Genomic DNA, 13,766 nt, shown 5'->3' with positions numbered 1-13,766 from the left:
TTCTGGCTTTCATAGTCTCTGGTGAAAAGTCTGATGTAATTCTGATAGGCCTGCCTTTATATGTTACTTGACCTTTCTCCATTACTGCTTTTAATATTCTCTCTTCATTTAGTGCATTTGTTGTTTTGATTATTATGTGTCGGGAGGAATTTCTTTTCTGGTCCAGTCTATTTGGAATTCTGTAGGATTCTTGTATGTTCATGGGTATGTCATTGTTTAGGTTTGGGAAGTTTTCTTCTATAATTTTGTTGAAGATATTTGCTGGCCCTTTAAGTTTAAAATCTTCATTCTCATCAACTCCTATTATCCGTAGGTTTGGTCTTCTCATTTTGTCCTGTATTTCCTGGATACTTTGAGTTAGGATCCTTTTGTGTTTTGTATTTTCTTTGATGTGCCGATGTTCTCTATGGAATCTTCTGCACCTGAGATTCTCTCTTCCATCTCTTGTATTCTGTTGCTGATTCTCGTATCTATGGTTCCAGATTTCTTTCCTAGGTTTTCTATCTCCAGCGTTGCCTCACTTTGGTTTTTCTTTATTGTGTCTACCTCCCTTTTTAAGTCTTGGATGGTTTTATTCAATTCCATCACCTGTTTGGTCGTGTTTTCCTGCAGTTCTTTAAGGGATTTTTGTGTTTCCTCTTTAAGGTCTTCTACTTGTTTAGCTGTGTTCTCCTGCATTTCTTTAAGTGAGTTATTAAAGTCCTTTTTGATGTCCTCTACCATCCTCATGAGATATACCTTTAAATCCGGATCTAGCTTTTCGGTTGTGTTGGGGTGCCCAGGACTAGGTGGGGTGGGGGTGCTGGGTCCTGATGATGGTGAGTGGTCTTGATTCCTGTTAGTAGGATTCTTACATTTGCCTTTCGCCATCTGGTAATATCTGGAGCTAGTTGTTATAGTTGTCTCTGGTTAGAGCTTGTTCCTCAGGTGATTATATTAGCCTCTATCAGCAGACCTGGGAGACTAGATCTCTCCTTAGTTTCAGTGGTCAGAGTACTCTCTGCAGGCAAGCTCTCCTCTTCCAGGGAAGGTGCCCAGATATCTGGTATTCGAACCTGCCTCCTGGCAGAAGTTGTGTTCCACTCACCAGAGGTCTTAAGATCCCGTGGAGGGTCCTGTGAGGACCTTGGGGGTGTCCAGAAATTCCTCGCGCAAGGAACCCCAGTGCTGTCGTGGACCGGAAGGGACTTGTGCCCCTGATCAGGCTGGGTTATCTGCTTCCTTAATTAATCCAGTCTCAGGTCCTGCACGATTGGATTGGATCAGAAGCTGTGTTCCACTCACCAGAGGTCTTAGGATCCGGTGGGGGATCCTATGTGGGTCCTTGCGGGTGTCTGGAGACTCCCCAGGCCAGGATCCCCGGTGCTGGAGTCAGATATTTTATTTACATTTCAAATGTTATCCCCTTCCCTGAAAACCCTTTATCTTATCTCCTCTATCTTATCCCCTGCTTCTATGAGGGTGCTTTCCCACCACCTTCTCTCCCCCACCTTCCAACCTTGACATTCCCCTACACTGGGGCATCAAGCCTTCATAGGACCAAGGACCTCTTCTCCCATTGACACCTGACAAGGCCATCCTCTGCTACATATGGGGCCAGAGCCATGGGTTACTCCTTTGGTTGGTGGTTTAGTCCCTGGGAGTTCTAGGGGGTCTGGTCGGTTGATATTTTTTTTCTTCCTATGGGGTTGCAAACCCTCTTAGCTCCTTCAGTCCTTTTTCTAACTCCTCAGTTGGGGACCCTGTGCTTGGTCCAATGGTTGGCTCTGAGCATCCATATTTGTATTTGTCAGAGTCTCTCAGCAGATAGCTATATCATGCTCTTGTCAGCAAGCACTTCTTGGCATCTGCCATAGTGTCTGGGTTTGGTGTCTGTAAATGGGATGGATCTTCATAAAGGAATCTCTTCAGTAGTTTCCTGTCTGGACTATTTTTTGGAGGGAGCAAGAGAAAGGAGGTTGCCACAGAAACCTTCAATATCTCTCATTCTTAGAAGCTTCCAATATGAGTCTCAATGAAATTCCTGTATTTGTAGTACTTCAGAAATCTTGAAACAAATCAGTGATTCCTTGTATTATAATTTTGCGTGTAAAGCTGTTTGGGAAAAATAATACAGCATGGAACACATAGCAGATTTTAATGCCACTTTAGTAAATGAATGTGCAATAGAAAGATGGGAAAGATGGTAAGAGGAGCAGTGGTGAGAGGCAGAACTAGAGATACTAGAGATCCATTGGAGGAGGTGATGAGTATGGAGTGTGACCTCTGAAGAAAGGATCATGTCATTTCTGAATGGGTCCATCCCTCAGAATGTCTACCACCAGTCCTGCCTTGCTCTATTGCCACTTATTGGATGATGCCATCACTCACCTGTGGACCATCCTGTGGTGAGGAACCATCACTGCTGATGGTGCCACTTGCTCTGTTGTCCTGATTTGGAGAGGGAAGCATGAGTGAGGTGCTGCCTGTGGCCTGCAAACACAATTGTGTCCAGGGTACTGGGCAGAGCAGAGGGTGGCAGGGGGGTGGTGATATGCAGCAGCCTGGATGTCATGTGCCTTCTGCCCCCAGCATGCTACCCAGCTGCAAGATCATCCGGATTCTGAATGGCAGTAGGATGCCAAAGATGAAGAGTGGTTCATTTTCTGGACTGAATCTCCTCAAGGGACTTCTGAGGTCCATGTTGCCACTAGAGGCCATATTGGTGTCCATGTTCCATGTTGCTTCCAGAGACCATGTTTATTTCCATGGTCCAGTATTGCTGGCAGAGAACCATTTTGATGCTCATGATCTGTGCTGCCAACAGTGACTGTGTTGATGTCCATAATCATGCTACCATTGGCAAACATTTGGATGTCCATGATCCATGCTGCTTTTGGATGCTATGGGCAAGGAATTAATTTTTTTAAATTAAACTTCTCAAAATATCTAGCTCAAACTCTCCTCAGTGCTTTGCTTTTTATATGCTTCCATGTCTATCAGATTTATCTGCTGGGTTGGTGATGGTGAAGATAAAACTGTAGTAGTTGAAACTCTGATTAGTTGTGTGTCAAGACCCAGAGTCCTGTATGACAGGATTATGGAAACTTGGGACAATTCTGAGTAACTGTGGCTGCTTCTAATACTTCTCACTCCACCGTCTATCCTAAACCTCTCCATCTGAGGAACTGGGTTTCACTTCATCCTCTCTCAGTTTTAGATTTTGAAGGCCTTTGATTTATTTTGGGCTAGTTTTTACACAGGTAAGAGAGAAGGGACATCCAGGTTCCCCAGCACCATTTTCTAAACAGGTTGCCTTTTTTCCAACATGTGGTTTTGACAATTTTTTCAAAAATGTGAGGGCCACAGCTGCACAAATTTATTTTTCTTTGCTTTGTTTAATTATTTTCTATGTCTGAAGCATATGTTCAACAAAACCTGTTTGTATTTTATACAAAGATGTAAAAAAATATGGATAGAAAAACCTCACTTAATTATTATAAAAGGAGATACCATGATGTATGTATTTGTATTTGTTTGTTTGATTGATTGTTTTTTGAGACAAGCGCCTATACAGGCTAGTCTTAAACTCCAGATCCTCCTGTCTCAACCTCCTGAATATTGGTATTATAGACAGACATGCTATGCCTACTAGGCAAATTGCATTTAAAGGCTAACTCTGCTATTTATTAATTTTTTTCTTTTTCTCATTATCCATACATACAAACTAACTGTGATTATATTGTTGTTACTTTTACATCTAAGAGGTTAACACTGTCAATATAAAGTTTGCCACATGGAAAATATATAGCTCACCTTATATTGATCTGGCTCTATGGACCTTTTCTTCATGGCTCTAATTCCTTCATCTTGATGCTAATCTGAATTTCCCTCTCACCCTCTCTCCTTCCTCTGGTTGGCAAACATCTCACCCTATTTTCTATTCTGCCCAGCCACTGGATGATCAGCATTTATTGGCAAGGTATGTGATTAATGGTAAGAATTTTTTACACAAACTTATAGCAGATTCTTGACCTAAGCATTACAATGCTATGTCCAGATAGAAATAAGATATGAGGTTAGAGAAATAAGCAGCTGCATAATACAAGAGTAAACCTACACAATATACTATAACATTATGCGTTTAGAGGAGATAGGCAGAAAAATACACGCCAGATTCCTTTTGTTATTTATTTATTAATTCAGAATCAAACACCTCTAATATTATATTTTGATTTATGTAACATTATATTTTCATTTATTAATTATTTCACAACAGCCCTCAATATTATATTTCTTTGAAGTGTAAGATTTACATTTTACCTGGGAAATATGCAAATCATAAATAATTATTTGCTATCAAAGTGATGTTTCCATTCTACATTTGTAGATCTGTTATAAAAACCATTTCTTTAGCACTGAGGAATTAACCCTGCTTTACACATGACAGGCATGCATTCTGCTAGTCAGTTATGTCATTAGTTACTTGTATTTAAAATTGAGATTGTAAATAGACCCGTATCTATCACCCTGCAAAATATTCAAGTCCAAGTGGAACAAAGACCTCAACATAAAACCATACACACTAAATCTAGTAGAAGAGAAAATGGGAAACTGCTTTGAACACATTGGCACACTAGGAAAATTCCTGAACAGAACACCACCAGCTCAGACACTAAGATCAACAATTCATAAATGGAATTTCATGAAACTGAAGAGGTTTTTACAATGCTAAGGACACCATCAATGGGACTAAATAGTAGCCTAAAGAATGGGAAAAGATAGTCACCAACCCTTCATCTGCCAGAGGACCAATATCCAAAATATATAAAAAACTCAAGAAATTTGACATCTAAAAACCAAATAATCCAATTTAGAAGAAGGGAACAGAGCTAAACAGAAAATTCTTGACATAGGAATCTCTAATGTCCAAGAAGCCCATAAAGAAATGTTAGACATTCATCATGGAAACGCAAATCAAAATGACCCTGAGATTTCATCTTACACCTGACAGAACGGCTAAGATCAAAAACTCAAGTGACAGCAAATACTGGAAAAGATATCAGGAAACGTGCAGCTTGTGTACTGGAGGTTTTTTTCACATGGAGATCTTTGGCCTGGTCAGGTCTGAGAGTCCAGGAGAAGGGGAAAGAAGGGGGAATTGCCTCTGCTGCCTCTGCTGCTGCACTGCCTCCAATTCCATCTGCACTGCTGCCACTTCAGTTGCTCCAAGTCGCTGCACTGGTTGCTCTGCACTGAGTTGGACTGGGCAGAGACAGCAGGAGGTTGATTAGTCAGCGAGGGGTGCAGAGAAGCTCCTGGCAGTGTTTTCAGGAGAGCAGATCTCTTCTACAAGCAGCAGTGTTTCAGCTCTTATGACAGAAGTGCTCAGACGACAGAGTAATTCTCATACCTTTATTTTTTCTAAATAGGATCCTCATATACAGTTTTGGGGTAGGTCAGGGTCTGACAGTAGGTACTTCCTATTAGCTTGGTCTGAGATCTTGGGGATACCTTATCTATATGTGGGGGGGATTGAGGTGCTGTTCCTACATGACTGATGGCCACAAACCTCTCTACAATGGGCTCTGGGGGGATGTAGCGGTGTGACAAGAGCCTGGTGCCCAGGAACAGGCAAAATGCCTACCATCCATCCCTTCAGGGTCACAGGGGTTTCTAGCCTTAGCTCAACTAAAAACCAGGATACCTTTCACAGTCCACTGCCCCACACGTAGGCAAATAGATGGATCTAGAAAAAAAAATATCCTTTGTCTCTGTAACTCCTTCCATGGGTGTTTTGTTCCCAATTCTAAGAAGGGGCACAGTGTCCACACTTTGGTCTTCATTCTTCTTGAGTTTCATGCGTTTAGCAAATTGTATCTTATATCTTGTGTGGACACTGTGCCCCTTCTTAGAATTGGGAACAAAACACCCATGGAAGGAGTTACAGAGACAAAGTTTGGAGCTGTGATGAAAGGATGGACCATCTAGAGACTGCCGTATCCAGGGATCCATCCCATAATCAGCTTCTAAACGCTGACACCATTGCATACACTAGCAAGATTTTGCTGAAAGGACCCAAAGATAGCTGTCTCTTGTGAGACTATGCTGGGGCCTAGCAAACACAGGAGTGGATGCTCACAGTCAGCTATTGGATGTATCACAGGGCTCCCAATGGAGAAGCTAGAGAAAGTACCCAAGGAGCTAAAGGGATCTGCAACCCTATTGTTGGAACAACATGATGTACTAACCAGTACCCCGGAGCTCTTGTCTCTAGTTGCATATGTATCGAAAGATGGCCTAGTCGGCCATCAATGGAAAGAGAGGCCCATTGGACTTGCAAACTTTATATGCCCCAATATAGGGGAATGCCAGGGCCAAAAGAATGGGAATGGGTGGGTAGGGAAGTGGGGGGCGCTATGGGGGACTTTGGGGATAGCATTGGAAATGTAATTGAGGAAAATATGTAATAAAAAATATTAAAAATTAAAAAAAAAGAAAAAAATATCCTGAGTGAGGTAACCCAGACCCAGAAAGGCATACATCATATGAGCTCACTTGCAAGTGGACATTAGCTATAAAGTATAAGATAGCCATTCCACAATCCACAGACCCAAATAAACTAAGTAGTAAGGAGGGCTCAAGAAGGAATGCATGAATATCACTCAGAGGGAAAAATAAAACACTCCTTGAAGGTGTATGGAGGGAGAGAATTGGATAGGAGAAATGATAAAGACATTGGTGGAGATCAGGTGCAGGGAGTAGGGGAGAGGACTAAGAGTGAGAAGTGAAATTGGTATGGGCATCTCTGGGACTGGCTGGTGACCTGGAATGGGAGAGGCTCTGGGGAGTCTATGGGGATAATGCTATCTGAAATTCCTACCAGAGGGGAAACTGTTGCGCCCACCTCAGCCGGCAAGGAAGACACAACACGGTCGGATTCTTCTCAACAGCCTTTATTGCAGGAATGCCTCAATGCTGCTATGGGGACCCCAGGAACCCAGGGAGGTCTGCTTATATGCACCCCAGCACAGGGAAAGGTTTCGTGTCCTCCTGGGATAGGTTGAACCGCTGTCACCTAATTAGCATGTACCAGCTCAGGAGGAGTTGGTGCCAGATTCGGGCTTATGCCTGTGCAGTGGTGTTGTTTGTGACAACGGCACACTGGAAACTGGCGCCATCTTAGAGTTGGCTTCCTACAGGAAACCATCACCTCTTGTAGCTAGGCAGGACTTCCAGTGGAGAGAGTGACACATCAACCCATCCACAATACCCTCGACCCAAAATTTGTCCTGCCCACAAAATGTGCAGAGATAAAGATGAGGCAGAGATTGAAGCAACTGCCAACCATTGACTACCCCAACTTGAGACTCATCACATGTTGAGAGAGGCAACCCTTGACAGTATTAGTGATAGTCTGTTATGCTTGTATACAGGAGCATAGCAAAACTGTCTCCTGAGAGGCTTCATCTAGCATCAGATAGAAACAGATGCAGATACCCATGGCCAAACATGAAGCAGACCTTGCAGAGTCTTTTGGAAAAGTAAAGAAAGGATTCTGCAAGACAGAGGGGTCAAGCACATAACAAGGTAACCTACAGGGTCAACTAACTTGGGCCCATAGGGTCTCCCAGAGACTGAATCACCAACCAAAAAGCATGCAGGGGCTAGACCTAAGTTCCTTGGACTTTTGTAGCAGATGTGCAACTTGGTCCTTATGTGGATTCTGTAACAATTGGAGTACAGATTGTCTCTGACTCAATTGCCTGCCAATGGATCTCCTTCCCCTAGCTGGACTGCCTCATTGGATGACAGTGGGAAAGGATGCATTTAGTCTACCTTTGACTAGATGCCCCAGGGCAGGGGTAGTACCCTAGGGAGAAGGAGAAGGAGCAATAGGAGGATTGGTAAGGGTGGGACTGGGAGGAGAGGAGGGAGGGGGGGCTGTGGATGGGGTATAAAGTGAATAAATATATAAAATCTTTTTTATATTAGTAGTGAATAAAATTGTTTCTAATCCCATGAAACTTGAGGAAAACGAAGGGTACATCACAATAACAACTTGTTGGCAATAACTAAGTTATTTACCAAGGCAATTCTAGAGTCCCAAGTAACTGGCTATTGCTAATAGTATAAAAAATATTTTTAGACTAAATGTAGTTGATGAGCAGCATTAGATGTATGGGGAAGCTAATGACATGTAAATACAGAGATCTATGAGAGAAAGTCACATGGCAACAGAAGCAGATATCCCAGTCATTCCCCTGCAGCCCTTGGGATACCAAGAAATTTTGGAGGGGAACCTATCTGTCTCCATAGCCTTATAAGCAGCATATATTTGCTTATATTATCTCTTCAGAATTTGAGAAAGTAAATTTCTCTTATTTTAAGTTAACAGCTTATCCAGTTTATTAAATTTAGATTTTGTTAAGTATACATGTTCAATGTGAAAGGTATTGTGTGTGTATATACATGCCCAGGAAGATTTGATCAAGCCAACAAAAAATAGAGAGAAAAGAAAGAATTATTAATGATTTCAAGCTAAACACATTAGGGAAAATTAGGCATATATCCTGAATGATCCTATAATGTATATATCTCACCAATCAAAGGAGATCCTTGCATGAGTTAGAAAATACCTTTTACAAAAAATTACATAAAATAGAATAACACAGAAGGGAAGAAATTTTAAAAAGTTATGTAATTATTGCCATAAGTTTATTTTTTTTACAATAATCAATAATATGCATCTTTCTTTCTTTCTTTCTTTCTTTCTTTCTTTCTTTCTTTCTTTCTTTCTTTCTTTTTGTTTTTTTTGAGAGACAGGGTTTCTCTGTGTAGCCCTGGAGGTCCTGGAACTTACTCTGTAGACCAGGCTGGACTCAAACTCAGAAATCTGCCTGCCTCTGCCTCCCAAGTGCTGGGATTAAAGGTGTGTGCTACTACTGCTCAGCAGTATGCATTATTCTTAAAACATACAGTACATTTGTGAATGCATGTGCAGAATATATACATATCATGTGAATCTATGTATATGCTGTATAAAGACTTAAAAACATGAAAAATGAAAAATTCAGAAGCTGACTGGAGAAAGGAGACAAGCTTGGATTTTAGGCAGTACTTAATTGCTATCTATTATAATATAGTTTTATATATCTATAAAACTGGTACTAACAAAATCAACAAGACATTTTAAACTTATCTTGCCTTAATTTGGGTTTCTATTGTTGTGAAGAGTCACCATTACCAAGGTAACTCTGATAAAGGACAAAATTTAATTGGGGCTGGATTACAATTGTAGAGGTTTCATCCATTATCATCATGGCAGGAAGGATGGTAGCATCCAGGGATACATGGGGCTGGAAGAACCTGAAGTTCTACATCTTGATCCAAATGCAGACAGGAGAAGACTGACTTCCATATAGCTAGGAGGAGGGTCTCAAAGCCCACCTCCACAGTGACACAGTGGAATGGGAAAAGATAGTCACCAACCCTACATCTGCCAGAGGACCAATATCCAAAATATATGAAAAACTCAAGAAATTCGACATCTAAAACCCAAATAATCCACACACAGTGCCTGGAGCATGTGTGATTCTGATTGGATGAGGTGGTGTGGAGCGAGATGAGGTCAGTTGCCGATACCATATAAGAATATCCCTTGCCCCAAGTAAAGTGGAAGTTGTGTGAACCCATCTTGGTGTCTGTGTCGTTCTTGTCTCTGAGGGTCAGAGACTGCGGCAATTTGACCCCTATATTTTTATGTTCTATTTTGTACTTCAAGGGAGATAGCTGTGTTGAAACATTGGAGTATGGGCTGAATGCTCATGAACTCCTTAACCTCTAGGGTTGAAAAGCTCCATGAGTAGTTTGAAAGATAGATTCATTATCTAGACCCAGAGAGGAGAAGGTTGAACATGTCAGGGGAGAGGTCAAGAAAGAACATGAAACATATTAAGGTTTCTTTCATCTAAAGGCTTAAATACAGTATATAAATTCCAGTGAAATTTCATGTCTTAAATTGTTTCCCCATAGAGAGAAATATTTACAATTTGTTGTAAAGTTCATTGAAACTACTATTTTGAATAATATTGAGAATAATTAATCTTATCTCTTTTTACCCTATCAATATTTAATAGGCAAGCATTTACTCATTTCAATAAATGATTGGATAGTGTATTTACATGCATTATTCATATCTCCTTTGCATCTTATCTGTTTTTTATCTGTTTTTAAACTAATATTTATGCAAGCACTGAAACACATTTTAGTCTTGCTGAAACTGCTGTTTTATTAAATCCAGAACCACCTGCCTGGGCAGGGGCACAGTGGGCTAGATCCTCCCCATTGTAATTAGTAATCAAGAAAATGCCTCACAAAAGATCCACAGATCAATCTGATGGAGGACATTTCTCAATTAATATTGCTTTTCAAGTATTTCTAGATTGTATTAAGTTGACAAAAACTCTCCAGTACCTGCCTCACCTTGATATCACGCTTGCTGCACATTCACTCTACCTTCCATACACATTTCTGTCTTGTTTTCTTCTGTGGCCCAGTATTAATGACTAGCCTTACTCAAATTTTTGATTTTCATTTGTTTACTGTTTTTTCTTTTTTTCCTTTTCCATTCAAAATCTTATAAAATGAATATATTAGTGTATATACTAACATCAGTATAAAATGATTGGCAGTTAAGGGTGGCCAATTTTTATGTGACTATATTTTCACTGTGAATTTACGAAAGAGTAGTAGTGACAGTTTTTTTTTTTCAGAAAATATTCTATCATGAAAGTAGTAAAAATAATGTCTTGTATCAGTCAAACTGAGAAAAACAATCCTAAAACTCCACACAATAGTCTATTCTATTTGGATAGTACAAGCACTTCTTCTGAAATAATACTAGATGTTTTAAATCAATCAATAAAAACCAAGTCAGTTTTGTTGTTGTTTATTTATTTATTTATTTATTTATTTATTTATTTATTTATTTATTGTTTTGGTTAAGATATGGTCTCACTGTGTAGCCTTGCTTGGCCTGAAACTCACTATGCAGATGAGGCTAGTCTTGAACTCACAGAGTTCTACCTGTTAAGCTAGAGACTAAGGTATCTTGTAGAGCCCCAAAATATTACAGGCTATTGCCATTGTTATTGGTTTCCCACCAGAACCTAATTGTAAGATTCTTGCTGAAGACAGCACACACTTTGGCCACAGGGCATGGAGAAACTAAATTGGTGCTGACCAGGATGCTTGATCCCTGCTGCTTAGCTGTCATCAGTAAGAGTCTGGTCATACAGGAGAGTAAAAGTTAATTAGTAATTTCACTGAGCAGTAATCCCTGTGAGCTATAGTAATGTCTGGCATGGTAAGATATTCCCATGAAGATATAGTGGCAGTAGGGGGATAATCAACTGTTTTCTGATTGGATTTAAGAACTGCTCCACAGGAGCCTGGTACTGTAAATCTGGCCAAAGACCCTTATTTAGGGATTTCACAGGCCTCAAGCATGAGCACACTACTATTCTTTTGCTAAATAGATATGATACCAAGCTGCTCTCTAAATCTGTATCTTTGTGCCCACAGAATAATGTAGCTTTCAGGCTTCACCAGAAAAGTTTCTTTGTTGAGTTCAATGGATGAAAGTACACAAATTGACAATTGTTGTTCAGAAAAATATGTGTCTGTGGTGCACTAAGCCACAAGTGAGACATTTAAAGCCCCTCCGTCAAGGGTGACAGATAGTTTAGAAAAAAAGGTAAGATTGCAAGAGACAGAGGTTGGGAGGACCTGAGTGAAATTGTCTTCTAAACATGAACTCACAGCAATGGCTTGCACAAGATCAAACCAGTCAACATGCCAGCATGGGGTGGGGAGGACCTTCTGCGTTTCCAAAACTAACTGAAGAGCTACTGACAGCTGATGGTTTCTGGGGAAGGAGCTGTCCCATTGCAGGTCAAGCAAACTCAAGTAAAAGGTCTCATAGAGTCCATAGGTAGCATAAAATGTTTTGGATAGGTTATTTAACAAAAGAAACAAGTAAGAGAACATGAAAGTGGAGATTTTGGGGGTGGGTTAAAGGATTGATCTAGGAGGAGTTGGCAATGGATGAGATCAAAATATATTATACAAACACTGAAGGTAATAATAATAAAAAACATTTATTATTTTTTCCAGGAGAGAGTTCAAGCGCAGTTAAAAACATTTATTTTTTAAAAGAGAAGGAAAAGGCTTTAAGGGAAAAGGGCAGAGGAGGGTCATAGAACACATATAATATGAAGTGAAATGGACAATATTGGGGTTTGAAGGTCACCAAAGTGAGGAGGACAAAAATCATAGAGGATAATAAGAATGAAGGAATCAAAGGCAAGTAGGTTTGAAAGTTCCATAAATAAATAACTGGCTACTTTGCAAGCTAATTATACAAAATAAAATTGAAAAACAGAGAAATAAATAAAAAGGATGACCACAGATATAATTCAGTAGTAAGGTATTTGCCTAGCTTGTGTAGGATGTTTGGCTCCCAATACTGCCAAACAGCAACACAAAACAAAAACAAAAATGAAACAAACCAACAATAATAATAAGATAATCCAAATAGTGAATTTATAAACTTGAAACCTATGAAAACCTTACTTCATCAGTCAATAAATCATATGTAAACTAGTTTGTACCCTAATACTGATGGTAATTTACCTTTAGCCTAACATTAATCCTAAACACAATTCTATAAAATGGCATTTATAGTTGGTTTATTTATTTACTTTTATGTTAGGAGTCAAAGGCATGGCTACAGGCATGTAAGGCAAAGGCCTATCACTGAGTGTATTTCAGCTCCAGGTATGTGTTACTTTATTTTCTCATGAGATCCTCAGCCATGAAGAAAGGCCTTTTTCAGAATACTTCTTACAATTCTTATTTTGTACTTTTTAGTTGATCAAAGGAGCTCTAAACTAGCATGACTCAACTCTTGTATGTAGTGACTATACAATTTTTTTCTGTTATTACTGTAAGTTGCTATGATCAAGCTGTGGCCACGAGCACATTAGTGGAGTGAGGAGAGTCTTAAAATTTGCTACAAAGGGAAGGCAACTGCGAGAATTTGGTACTTCTTCTGATGTTCCAGGTGGGTTTCCTTTTAGGGAGTTCGTCTCCTTGTTTGTCTCCCATGGCTCCATGAGTATTTTTTTTTTAATGCTATTCTCATCGCTCTTCCCACTTCTGGTGGGATTCCGAATGCAGAATGACTACTCTACAGCAAATAGAATTATATAAGGTAAGTAGAGTCTTAGAACATTGCTAAGTTGCAGTCATGGTCAACAGCTGCCTACTCTACTGAAGAATAGATCTGAAAGAATGAGTCCATTGTCTAGAGTACACACATCACTCCTAGGAGGACATTGACAGGATGCAATGATGGTCTTGGATATCTGCCTAGCCCTTTCAAGAATATTTTCTAGTTTTGTTTGAGAGTTCAACCTTTTATGTCTCAGCCATCTCTCCAACCCTCAAGAGTATTTTAAAGTTGTAATTTTACATAAAATCAATAGAATTGCCCTATCCTTGGTACCCAGCTCTCAGTACCTCTTGATGGACTATGACTGAGTCACATAGTCGTTTGCTCTGATAAGATGCATTGTTCAACTAGCAAGTGCAGTTCTCTTTCAGTGGAAGACTCCATCTAAGTGAAGTCAAGAAGCTTTCCAAACATTTGGCCTGAAATATTGTATTTTACTCAGCATTTTATACAACAGGAATAAACCTTCCTTAATTGGGTACAAATCAAC

Source organism: Mus caroli, unplaced genomic scaffold, assembly GCF_978045245.1.
Source record: "Mus caroli unplaced genomic scaffold, Mus_caroli_1 scaffold_1, whole genome shotgun sequence".
Taxonomy (NCBI): domain Eukaryota; kingdom Metazoa; phylum Chordata; class Mammalia; order Rodentia; family Muridae; genus Mus; species Mus caroli.
Note: the sequence above shows the minus strand (reverse complement) of the source record.